General features: G+C 39.5%; 1 protein-coding gene across 5 annotated transcripts in view; it reads right to left on the bottom strand.

Moving 5' to 3' along the window:
• TCF12 (transcription factor 12) overlaps positions 1-13,295 on the bottom strand; it is a 414,455-nt gene that overhangs the window by 301,933 nt on the left and 99,227 nt on the right. The window contains exon 1 of one of the 5 annotated variants that reach the window (XM_062205991.1): positions 2,257-2,275. The exons of the other annotated variants lie outside the window; for them this stretch is intronic. The gene's annotated coding sequence lies outside the window, so the exon portion shown is untranslated. Of the gene's footprint in view, positions 1-2,256; positions 2,276-13,295 lie in introns of those variants that run through there. 5 annotated transcript variants of the gene reach the window in all.

Genomic DNA, 13,295 nt, shown 5'->3' with positions numbered 1-13,295 from the left:
ACAGCTGGGTGTGCAAACCACAACGACTAGTAAAATGCTAAGACTTCCACTGCGATATTCCACAGATGGGAAAAGTAGCAGTTGAACTTCAGCATGTGAAAATGTGTAACAAAGAGCAACCCAAGCCGGATTTACACCAGCATACAGGCATTGATGTACCCTGAATAAAACCATCAATCTCATATATAGGTGAATATGGATGTATTCACGCAACCTCTTTACACTAGAAGACAGTCTCCAACGTACCTTAAAACAAAAAGTCAACAAGTACAAGCAACCTGTGAGTCAGCTGTGAGTGAAGAGTGCAGAACAAGAGTAAGAAGGCAGCAGCCCCAAACCTAAGGCCAGTTCTTTGTGTCAGAAACACAAGAAGTTAAGGGGCTAACTCATCACAAAAATCAGCACTTGGATTACATTCTTTTTTTTTTTTTTTTTTTGACAGGCAGAGTTAGAGAGAGACAGAGAGAAAGGGAATTACATTCTTATTTTCCTTCATTCACAAAGAAAAAAAATATGTCAGAAAGTCTAAGTCACCTTTCCCATGCCCTTCCTCTTTTGAAACAATTCTAAGTTTTATCTGTATGTCTACAATACACTTGAACAAGGACTAAAGAAAAAAAGACCTACCTAGTTTTCCTTTCCCCTCTTCCAAAAGTAGTCCCCTAGTAAAGGTAACAAAAATGCATTTCTAAAAGAAGAAAAATATTTTAAACGCTACTGTTTCTTTGTCTCTTTTCCCTTTTTCCATCAAAATGATAATTTATTATCCTTTACTTATTAAGGGAAGGACATGCTCTGGCAAGAATGCAGAGATGAGAACAGCACATTTACAGTTAGGTGATTCATGGATAGAAACCTGAAACAAGCAGAAGATTCGAAAGACTCATTTAATGTATAGTGGTACAAAATGATACCCAGGTACTTCCTTGTTATTAACAGATTCCCTACCCCAATTACCTAAACAGAAAGTGTGAGTTAACAGGTATAAATCCTGCCCCCCAATTTTTAAAAATATATTTTACTTATTTGTAAAGCAGAGTGACAAAGAGAGGGAGAGACAGATCTTTCATCCACTGGTTCACTACACAAATGGCCACAACGGCCAGGGCTGTACCAGGCCAAAGCCAGGAGCCTGGAACTCCATCCAGGTTTCCCAAGGAGGCAAGGGCCCAAGAACGTGCGCCAGCTTTTGCTGTTTTCACAGCTATTAGCAGGAGCTGATAGGAAGTGGAGCAGCCAGTACTCACTTGAACCAGTGATTCAATATGTGATGCTGGTGTTGCAGGCAGCAGTCAACTATTACCCCTTTCTAATTAAGTCAGAATACAAATTTTTCACTTGATTTTGTTTTTAATCAAATTCTTACAAATATTGGTTTACTCTAAAGACTGCTTCATTTTGAAATTCAAACTCCTTTTCTTTGGACATCTATTAAGCTGTTCTAAACACAGCTTACCTCACATTTGGTACTGACTGTGATATACAATATGATGCCGCTCTGTGTATGACAGCACTAGAACAAGAAACAAAATCCTTCCTGAATAACAAATACTGGTATTCTGCTGTGTCTAATTAATCATGTGTGTGTGTGCACATGTGTGTGAAAGAGAAACAGAGATAGCAACTGCATATACATAAGAATAGAAAAAGCAAATGAAAATCAGTACGAAATGGATACATTTTAATTCACTTGTTAAAAAACCAACCAGTCAACAATAACATATTGTGTATTTCTAAATAGCTAGAAGAAAGACTTTTAAATGTTCACATAGAAAGATATCTGCAATATATGAAGTGATGGAAGCTAATTATCCTAATTTGATCATTTAAATGTATGCATGTATCAAAATACTACATTGTACCCCATAAATATGTTCAATTATTGTGTCAATAAAAAATAATCCAATAAAAAAAGCAAATCAACTTACAATATCAGAGAATCAAAGAAATAGAACACATACTCAAAAGAAATTAATGATTTTCTAAGGAAACCATATTTGCTACTAAACCCAACAGTATCATAAGAAAATGACAGACTAGACTGGACTTTTTATCTTCCTCTCTTTCACCCTATTCTCACTGGATCTCCAGACCTCTCTAACTACCCATTCTATCCCCACCACTAGGGAGCTTACACAACTTTCAAAAATCTGTACAGAAAATTATTTTCCAAACTCTAGTTTTATTACTTTATATTTTATCACCTAATAATAATCAATTTAAGAGAACAATAAAATTGTTAAATTTTTTACTTACTTTAGGGACTGGCATTGTGGCTTAGCAGGTTAAAGCTGCCGCCTACGATGCTGGCATCTCATATGGGCAACGGTTAGAGACCCAGCTGCTCCACTGATTCAGCTCTCCGCTAATGCACCTGGGAAAGCAGGAAAAATGGCACAAATACTTGGGCCTGGGCACTCACGTGGGAAATATGGAAGAAGCTCCTGACTCCTGGCTTCGGCCTGGCCCAGCCCCAGCAATTGCAGTCATTTGGGGAGTGAACCAGTGGATGGAAGACTTCTCTCCCACTCTCTGTCTCTGTCTGTGTGTGTGTTTGTGTATGTGTGTGTGTGTCTTCCTCTCTCAGTGTAACTCTTTCAAATAAATAAATCTTTAAAAATTATTATTCTTACTTATTTATTTGAAAGATAGGCATGAGGGAGAGGAAGAAGGGATGGAGGGAAAGAAGGAAGGAGAGAGCGAGAGACAGACAAAATGAGAAACTGATCAACAGACAAACCCACCACAGAGATCTCCCATTTACTGATTCATTTCCCAAATGCCTGCAACAGCTGGGGCAGGGCTGGGCTGAAGACAGGAGCCTAAAACTCCATCTAGGAGGGGTGGCAGGTACCCAAGTACATGAGCCATCACCACTGCCTCTCAGGGCATCCATTAGCAGGAAGCTGGAATAAGGAGCAGAGTCAGGACCCAAACCCAGGCATTCTGATATTGATGCAGGTATCCCAAGTTATGTTTTAACAACTATACCAAACATTCCCCCATGTTTTAAATTTTCTTTTTTTTTTCTTCTTTGTCCAGGGAAAACAAACCCCCTCTTCCCTTAACTGAACTAACTACATAATTCCAACATGCTAGTTATGTGCAGCTGCCCCAATCATATGAATTACTATAAGAAAGGCCTTAAAAATTTCTTCTGCTCAGTGGAAAATATTATAGTGCTTGCTTCTTTCACCTGCTCCATTTAAAATTTTTGTCTTACTGAGATATAACACCAAAAATAGAAGCAGAAAAAAAAAGTAAACTGGTTATTATAAAAAATAATTGAAACTGAAAAGAGAAACTACAGAATCGTAATATTTTACAAAGAACCACAACAGGATAATAAAAATACAATTCAATGAAAAACTGCACAAGTGATCCTAATAGACAGGTCTCCAAAGAAGATACAACAGCAGCTAATAAACACAACGAAAAGATGTTTAACTTCATAATCAGCCTCTGCAAAATGCAAATTAAAAACTTGAGGAGCTACCACTTACAGATTTTTATTTCTGTTTTCTTTTTTATTTCTTTTTTTTTTTTTTTTGACAGGCAGAGTGGACAGAGAGAGAGAGAGACAGAGAGAAAGGTCTTCCTTTGCCATTGGTTCACCCTCCAATGGCCGCCGCAGCCGGTGCACCGCGCTGATCCGAAGGCAGGAGCCAGGTGCTTCTCCTGGTCTCCCATGAGATGCAGGGCCCAAGCACTTGGGCCATCCTCCACTGCCTTCCCGGGCCACAGCAGAGAGCTGGCCTGGAAGAGGGGCGACCAGGACAGAATCCGGCGCCCCGACTGGGACTAGAACCCAGTGTGCCAGCGCCGCAAGGCGGAGGATTAGCCTATGGAGCCGAGGCTCCAGCTAGAAGTGCTATTATCTGTGTTTTACATATAAAGGGTTAGGGCTTTTGCTTTGTTTGCTTTGTTAGTTGGTGTGTCGTTTTTCTTCCTTTGCCATATATTCTGTCACTGTCATTGACTAATTCTTGGTGGACAAGAACTCACCCTTTAGGTTCAGTTCAGTAAAATGTTGCCACCTGTGAAAGGGGCTAATCCTCCGCCTGCGGTGCCGGCACCCCGGGTTCTTGTCCCGGTTGCTCCTCTTCTATTCTAGCTCTCTGCTGTGGCCCAGGAGTGCAGTGGTGGATGGCCCAAGTGCTTGGGCCCTGCACCCACATGGGAGACCAGGAGGAAAGACCTGGCTCCTGGCTTCGGATCGGCGCATCGCTGGCCGTAGCGGCCATTTGGGGGGTGAACCAACGGAAGGAAGACCTTTCTCTCTGTCTCTCACTACCTCTGCCAGAAGGAAGGGAGGGAGGGAGGAAATGAAGAGTAAAAAAAGCCACACAAGAATTACTCTTAAAAAAAAAAAAAAAAAAGGCCGGCGCCGCGGCTCAATGGGCTAATCATCAGCCTAGTGGCGCCGGCACACGGTGTTCTAGTCCCGGTTGGGGCACCAGATTCTGTCCCGGTCGCTCCTCTTCCAGGCCAGCTCTCTGCTGTGGCCAGGGAGGGCAGTGGAGGATGGCCCAAGTCCTTGGGCCCTGCATCTCATGGGAGACCAGGAGAAGCACCTGGCTCCTGCCTTCGGATCAGCGCAGTGCACCAGCCGATTGGAGGGTGAACCAACGGCAAAGGAAGACCTTTCTCTCTGTCTCTCTCACTGTCCACTCTGCCTGTCCAAAAAAAAAGTAAAAGCAATTAAGCATCCTGCCACCACTATTCACATCAAATTATTAGTTCGGCTCAAATACAGTACTGTGGGAAAAGTCTGAAAAGTTCCTCATTACTAACTGTGCAACCACTAATTCCCAAAATCAAAGGAGTCCAGGATTTACTACAATGAAACAAAAATTCCACATTATCTCTTCAGTATATTGCTCTATTTCAAGTATTTTTGTTTTAATTTTCAGACAGCAAAAAGAAGATTTTTTTTTCACTTTTGGTGTACAGTTCTATGAATTTTAAAACAATCATAGTTTTCAGTCATTATATTTTCAAATTATTTTTTTCTGCATCACACTATTTTTTCTCTCCTGGAACTGAATGACACAAACACTGGACCTTGTGTTACTGGCCCACAGTTCTCTGAAATTCTTTGTTCTTCCCTGTTTATTATTCAGACTGGAAAATTTTTATTGACCTATCTCAAGTTCACCCCTCGAACTACAACTAGAGGATTACGGGATCTTGTAATGTGTGTATCACAGTGCTTTCACTTCCAGGATTGCATGGAGTTTAGGCTAAGGGATCCTGGAAATCTGGTGGTATTTTGAAATCTGATACTCTCCAATCTGTCTGCTATTTACCATGTAGTCTGTCCAGGTTTTATAGTTACAATCAGTTGTTTTCTTAAAGCAGGGGTAGTCGTGGTGGTGGTGTATGTATTATGATATGCATGGGGTCTCTGCTTATATAACCTCAACAACAGGTGCTCAATGATTCTCAAAGTGGCACACTTTATTGTTATTAAATTAGTAAGCCTTTATCTATATACACCAAAGTACCTATCTTTTAATTCATTTTACATAAACTTCTTGAGAATTATCAAAAATTTCTTTCAGATAATTGTATGAAACCTAACAGTCATATATATATCCATACATGTGTTAAACTTTATGAAATTGTAAACCATCAAGTTCATTTTATTCTTGAATAAATCTTAAAGTAAAACTCAAAAGCAATACCATTAACTCACATAGGTTATCATAAAATCCATTTTTCTCCACGCAATAAAGAGGTAGAGTAGCAAAGGAAAAAATAAAAATAAAAAAAGAGCAAAGCAAACAACCTAGGCCACTACTGTGGTATATCAGGTTAAGCCACCACCTGTGATGCTGCATCTCATATGGATGTCACATAATGTTCCAGCTGCTCCACTTCTGATCCAGCTCCCTGTTAAGGGCCTGGGAAAGCAGTGAAAGATGGCCCAAGTGGTTGGGACTCTGCTTCCATGTGGGAGACCCGGAAGAAGCTTCTGGCTTCAACCTGGCCAAGCTCTAAGCTCTGGCTGCTGCAGTCATTTGGGGAGTGAACCACCAGATGGAAGATATCTCTCTGTAACTCTGCCTTTCAAATAAATAAATATTCCTTAAAAAAAAATCACTGAAAGTCCATTCAAAATTTCTTTATTCAAATATTTGAAATAAAACTAACAAAATGATAGTAAAATGCATAGAAAACAACGAAGAAATTAATCTCTATCATATTGTAAACAAAAATTAACTTGAAATGGTTAAGAAAACCAAATGAAAAATATAAAACTAAAACTTTTGAAGAACACAAAGGAAAATATCTTCACAATTCTGAAATAAAAGATGTTTTAAGACAGGACAGGAAAAGTTTTAAAAAGAGGAAAATATGATAAATATGATTTCACTAAGATTAAGAATACAATTCAAAAGACTTAAGAAAATTTACAAACACTGAAAGCTCTCTTCATACATATAATAAGTGACAAAAGTTTTACACAAAAAGTTTTAAGAAGCCCTTTAGGCCGGCACCGCAGCTCAATAGGCTAATCCTCCGCCTGCAGCGCCGGCACATGGGGTTCTAGTCCCAGTTGGGGCACCAGATTCTGTCCCGGTTGCCCCTCTTCCAGGCCAGCCCTCTGCTATGGCCCGGGAGTGCAGTGGAGGATGGCCCAAGTCCTTGGGCCCTGCACCCGCATGGGAGACCAGGAGAAGCACCTGGCTCCTGGCTTCAGAACAGTGCAATGCGCCAGCTGCAGCATGCCGGCCACTGGAGGGTGAACCAACAGCAAAAGGAAGACATTTCTCTCTGTCTCTCTTTCTCACTGTCCACTCTGCCTGTCAAAAAATTTATTTAAAAAAAAAAAAAAAAGGAAGCCCTTTAAATTTAATCAAAAGCTTGCAATTCAATTTAAAATAGGCAAATACATGAGTGGACAATAAACACAGAAAAAGATGGTTAATATTATCAGTAATAAGAAAAATGCACACTAATAAGATACTACCACATATTCACATGAATAGCTAAACTTAAAAAGACTGTCAATACCAAGTGTTACAGAGAATGTTGAACAACTGCAAGAGTGAAGATTGCTTGTGGAAGTGTAAACCAATACTACCACTTTGAAAAAGCAGTAGCCCAGTTTCTCAGAATGTGAACCATACATTTATAATGTGCCCCAGCAATTCCACTGAGTATCTGCCCAATAAAAATAAATACAAAGACCTGTATAAGAATCTCAGAGCTTTATTTACAATAGCAAAAGTACTTACTTAAACACTGATATATGAAAACCTATAATTCAGTTATGAAAATAAACTATTTGAATTTTTATTTATTTATATGAGAGGCAGGGAGCAAGAGAGATAGAGAAGTTCCAATCTGTTGCTTTAGGCCAAAGCTGTGGATGAGAATTCAACTCAAATCTCCCATGTGGATGGCAGGGCCCTAACCAAGTCATTCATCATCTCTGCCTCTCAGAGGCTGCATTAGGAAGCTAACTGGAAAGAATTGGGACTTGAACCCGAGAACTCTGATACAGGGCGTGGATGCCTTATATGCTGGACCAAACATCCTCCCCAGAAAACTAATTTTTGATGCATACAGTGCCTCAGATAAATCTAAAAACAGATTGAGTCCAAAAAGTCAGATACAAGAGTTTATGCTATATGTTGCATTATGGAGGTACTTTTAGAACAGGCTAAAGTTAATGTACAGTGACAGAAATATATTGAGTAAGGGCTGGCACTGTGGTGTAGAAGATTAAGCTGGTGCCTGCAGTACAGGCATCCAACATGGGAGCCAATTGGAGTCCCAGTCCAGCCACTCCACTTCCAATCTGATTCCCTGCTAACATGGCTAGGAAAGCAGAGGAGGTTGACCGAAGATATTGGGCCTCTGCCATCCACATGGGAAACCAGAATATAGCTCCTGGCTTTGGCCTGGCCTAGCCCTGGCCATTGCTGCCATTTAGGGGGTGGACCAATGGATGGAGGATCTTCTCTGTCTCCCTCTCTGTAATTCTGCCTTTCAAATATATAAATAAATCTTGGAAAAAAAAAAAAAAAGAACTTCATATGGTTAAGGAAAGAAAAGAAAATACCTGGGGGGTGGGGGATTTGATGAGTTAGTTCCAGGAGACAAGTATTGAGGAGAACTAGCTTCAAACGCGTATAATGAAACTTTCTAGAGTGAAGGATGTCTACATATCTTATTTAGGGTGTAGTACATTGATAGACAAGCGTACTCCAAAATGTTCATGAAGAAAAATAACATTAGAAGTTTTAATTTTGGCGCAAAACAATTTTAAAAGTTTTCATAGTATGCATTTTTCATGAACTTTTTGAAGACTTCATGTGACAGATTTCAAAAACCTACACTAAAATAAACTTCTCTTTTAATTATATTTTCCATGAGCCTTTTGAAGTATACATCTGTCCTCAGATAGCAAAACTAATAAAATGTACATAAAATATATACAATATTGAGATATAATTCAATAAAACAAATTAAGCAAGCTCAGACAAAGTTTAATAAACACTTATTTTCTCACTCATTAATTTTCCATTCAGTTTTAAACATTTTAAAACTTAATCACAGAGGGGCCGGCGCTGTGGCACAGTGGGTTCATGCCCAGGCCTGAAGCGCTAGCATCCCATGTGGGCACCGGTTAGAGACCCAGCTGCTCCACTTCCAATCCAGCTCTCTGCTATGGCCTGGGAAAGCAGTAGAAGATGGCCCAAGTCCTTAGGCCCCTGTACCCATGTGGGAGACCAGGAAGAGGTGCCAGGCTCCTGGCTTCAGATCGGAGCAGCGCCAGACACCAACTGGGGAGTGAACCATCAGATGGAAGACCTCTCTCTCTCTCTGCCTCTCCTCTCTCCGTGTAACTCTTTCAAAAATATATATATATAAATCTCCAAAAAAACCTTAATCAGAGAACTTTAATCAGTCAGAGAAAGAAAATTGGCAAGAAAAAAACTAGGAGATATATTAGGAGTCTTCTGCTCCTCCCTTCTAGTCAGTTCAAGAGTCCTCACCACAGCTTGGTGATGGATGCTTTCAATACATCAGTAACAAGGCACTCGGGCCTCTCAAAGTCCTTTCACTGACCAAACCGACAATCTCTTGGAAGGCACTCTGTTAAACGAAGAGGAAAACTATGCTCTTCCAGAACCACTGCCTAGTGATGAAATCCAGCCTGTTTTCTCACATAAAATTCCACTGGAATAAATTGCCATTCCTATTTGTTTACCACAGTGTTTACGGCAGCTTCCATGTTACAATGGCAGAGTTAGATGATTGCAACACAAATCCCACAATGTTTATCTCAGCCTTTACCAAAAAAACCTTTTCCTATCCCTGACTCTAGAAGAACAACAGAGAAATCTACCTCATCTACCTCCTTTTTTACAGGGCAGTATTCAAAATTCTGGAGAATATTATTCCCATTCATCCTTGGTTTTTCTACCTTTGGTTTCCCAACTAATTATCATTCCTACAGAACCATTTTTAAGAGCCCCAATTCTATGTATGCCTCCCATACAGAGGACAGAAGAGTTGATGAGTGATCCTCTTAAAGTATGCAAATGAATTCGTCACCCTAGCTAAGCTTACAAAGCGAATACATATTATCTATGATTCTGACACATTTTTACTAACACAGTTTAACTTTTCATTAATTTCTTTTATGCTTCATTATACTGGTGATCACATATCTTTCACAAGAAGGACATTTTTAAAAAACAGTGTAGAGCGGTTAGTGCTGTGGAGCACATTAATCCTCCACCTGCGGCACAGGCATCCCTTATGGACACCAGTTCAAGTCCTGGCTGCTCCTCTTCCAAACCAACTCTCTGCTATGGCCTGGGAAAGCAGTGGGAGATGGACCAAATCCTTGGGCCCCTGCACCTGCATGGGAGACCTGGAAGAAGCTACTAGTTCCTGGTTTCGGTCAGCGTAGCTCCGGCTGTTTTAGCCATTTGGAGAGTGAACTAACAGAAGAAAGATCTTTTTCTCTGTCTCTCCCTCTCACTGCCTGTAAATCTACCTCTAAAATAAATAAATAAATAAAATCTTAAAAAAATAAGAAAAACAGTGTAGATGTATTATTTATGGAAATAAAAGTGCTGTCTAAGGAGATGTAAGTTCATTCAGCTAACTTGTTTGGCTCTGAGGCCAGACATATCGCTGAGTATATAACTCTTAAACTGTAATCTTCTCTTCACTTACTACAGATTATAATGTCATCCCATTATGTTATTTGATACAAACTTTCCAGTTTGAGGATTATTCTCATGTGGCATCTAAAGTAAGCCCTGTAGTCGACATAATTAGAAAATTCAGGTATACACAGAAAAAACATAACCAGGAAGATGCCGTAAAGAAAGCTCAACAAATATGACTCAGCGAAAAGCCCACAGGCTCATAAATCGGACAGGACTAAGTTTGAATTTAGGCTCCATTCTTTTTCAGCAAATATAAATTTTGTATAAATTCTGAAGTAGATTAAGGTGAATATATAAATGAATGAGCCAGGTATATCTTAAATATTTTTAAATGTGAAACATAACCCAAAAAAAGTTTATGGAAAATGCATATTATAAAAAAAACTAAGCAAAGACTTCAAAAAACTTTTTTTTGCCCCCAAATAAACTTACCTTTTAATTCTAGCATTTACAAACTTTTGCTGTGCCCTCGTATTTTGATACAGGAACTACCTTTACCTAACCAAAACCTCTATGGAAGAACTCCTTCCTTCTTACCCATGCTACATACACCTCAAAGAGGAGTGAGCTTCCTGACCAGTGTTGTTAACACTGGAGATTGGAACTATTGTCTTAATCAGGTGTTGAATGATGAAAGCTAGAAATTCTAGGTGTTCTCTTTACAGTGCTAGCAGGCCAGTCTGGAGGCAACAACTCTAGTCACTGCGTCACTAATAAAGTTGATATTTTCTTCTTCATGTACTTTCTTCTTCTATCTTTTCTTTCCATCTTGGTTTCAAACTATGGATCAAGATTTTTTTTTCTTTTTTATGGTGTATGGATCCTCATTAGTTTCCAAATTGCCTTTCTTGCCTAAGTCATATTCCTAATGCATTCTCCACAGTGTTCAGCTTTAAAGTACAGCAAAACCAAATGCAACTGAAAAGAAATAAATTCAGGATCTTCCATATTTGTTTCTTCTCCAGCATATTAATGTTATACCAAACGCACATAATTCAATAGCAAATACTGTAGCTTGTTATCACTGGGTCTTTCTAAATATTCAAGTCAGCTTTCATAAAACAACCTGCTTTACTGATTCATCAGCTTAATTTTAAATAAACAATGATGTTTGGGAACAAATACAATAGACTCTTGGTAAGGAACAACTCCTGTGTCTGGAGTAAAAGTATAGAAGTGTACTAAAGTGTAAGTGACCAGATATAATGAACCATGATTAACAATGAGCATTTCTTACAGGAAGAATGGGGAAAGTTGATGAATCTGGTTGGCAAAGAGAACTTCAATATCCTCACCTTTAAAAATGGACCCTTCTTTGAAAGTTCTCCAAAGATTAAATAATGTGTACAAAAGAAGTATATTCACGAAGAGAGGGAGGAGATGTACAGTTCGGGACACATTCCCACAGACTTACCCCTAAGAGTAAAGCTAAACACTTGTCATGGGACTCCAAACCCCACTAACCTGTGTGGTACTAATGCCATCTTACTAGTTCAAGTGATCATTTTAAGTGTGTAACTGACCATATAGATAGGAGTAAGTGTCAAAGGGATCACAGATTCTATCTATTGTTATTAGTAGACACTTGGTATTATTTATGTGATCCCTTTGACACTTATTCCTATCTATATGGTTAGTTACACACTTAAAATGATCACTTGAACTAGTAAGATGGCATTATAACCTAATAGCAAAAGAAAGCCACACAGTACTGCACACATTATTCCACACCCACCTATGTGAACCAGAAATGGTAATCTGCTCTCATTTCACTTTAGAAATCCCAGCTAGGATTATTACTAGCTCTCCTTACCAGCCGCAAGAGCTGACAATAAGGGAGATATCTAAGAAATACTGATCACCAGTGCCTAACATTACTAAAATAAATTTAACTATTCTTTAACTATTCAAAATCACACATCCTACCATTATGGGTGAAACCTATAAAATAAACACAGTACACTAAATGTAAGAGCCCAGATCTACTAGGCTTTGTCACTGAACTAAAACTATATAAAGGAACACAAAGGTCACTTTGCAAAGAACAAGAATTTAATCCTTGTTCCTATCCTATATGAATTTGTTTTCCTTATGACACATTCTGATCTCATTATGATCAGCATTCCCAAACTATTTTCTTCATGACTGATGAGAAATGTACCTCATATCTGGATGAGAAGCCACTGCTGACAGCAATGTTTCCTGTCTCACAAGTCCAATCTGCTTTATCTCAGGAAGCCTACCTATGTCTTCACATTTCAGCATGGCACACTGGCCTCACCTTGGCCCTTAAGTCAGAAATACTATCAAGATTCTACCTCAATTCTTGGTCCGTAAATCCTGCCCCACTTCAAATAAATAAACTAAAAAAGTTCATGTCTTCCATATATGAAAACAGCAATTTTCTGTTTTGCTGTAAATTGACAAATTTATTAGCATGAGTCTATAATTTTGTTCTAAATAGGACACCAAAGAAGCAGAAGAATTCTCATTCTCAAGATGCTGGCAAAAAGATTTAAATGTGAAATTAATATAATATACATTAAGTCCTTTTTTATTTATTTTTGACGGCAGGGTGGACAGTGAGAGAGAGAGACAGAGAGAAAGGTCTTCCTTTGCCGTTGATTCACCCTCCAATGGCCGCCGCGGCTGGCATGCTGCGGCCGGCACACCGCGCTGATCCGATGGCAGGAGCCAGGTGCTTCTCCTGGTCTCCCATGGGGTGCAGGGCCCAGCACTTGGGCCATCCTCCACTGCACTCCCAGGCCATAGCAGAGAGCTGGCCTGGAAGAGGGGCAACCGGGACAGAATCTGGTGCCCCAACCGGGACTAGAACCTGGTGTGCTGGCGCCGCTAGGCAGAGGATTAGCCTGTTGAGCCACGGCGCCGGCCAATACATTAAGTCTTAAAAAATATGATGTTTTAACCCTCAATCTACCTTGTATAATAAAAAAAAAAAAACCAAAGCCTATTACTCTTGATTTGAAATAACTCCTCCTCTTGATTTTGAAGCTCTTCACAGATATATCACTCAGCTCCTTTTCCACTTACTCATTCTCCTCCATGAAGTCTTCCTTGATTAACCAGAAGAAAGCT

Source organism: Lepus europaeus, chromosome 11, assembly GCF_033115175.1.
Source record: "Lepus europaeus isolate LE1 chromosome 11, mLepTim1.pri, whole genome shotgun sequence".
NCBI classification, from domain to species: Eukaryota; Metazoa; Chordata; class Mammalia; order Lagomorpha; family Leporidae; genus Lepus; species Lepus europaeus.
The sequence above is the reverse complement of the archived record's forward strand: the minus strand, read 5'-3'. Positions and strand labels throughout refer to the sequence as shown.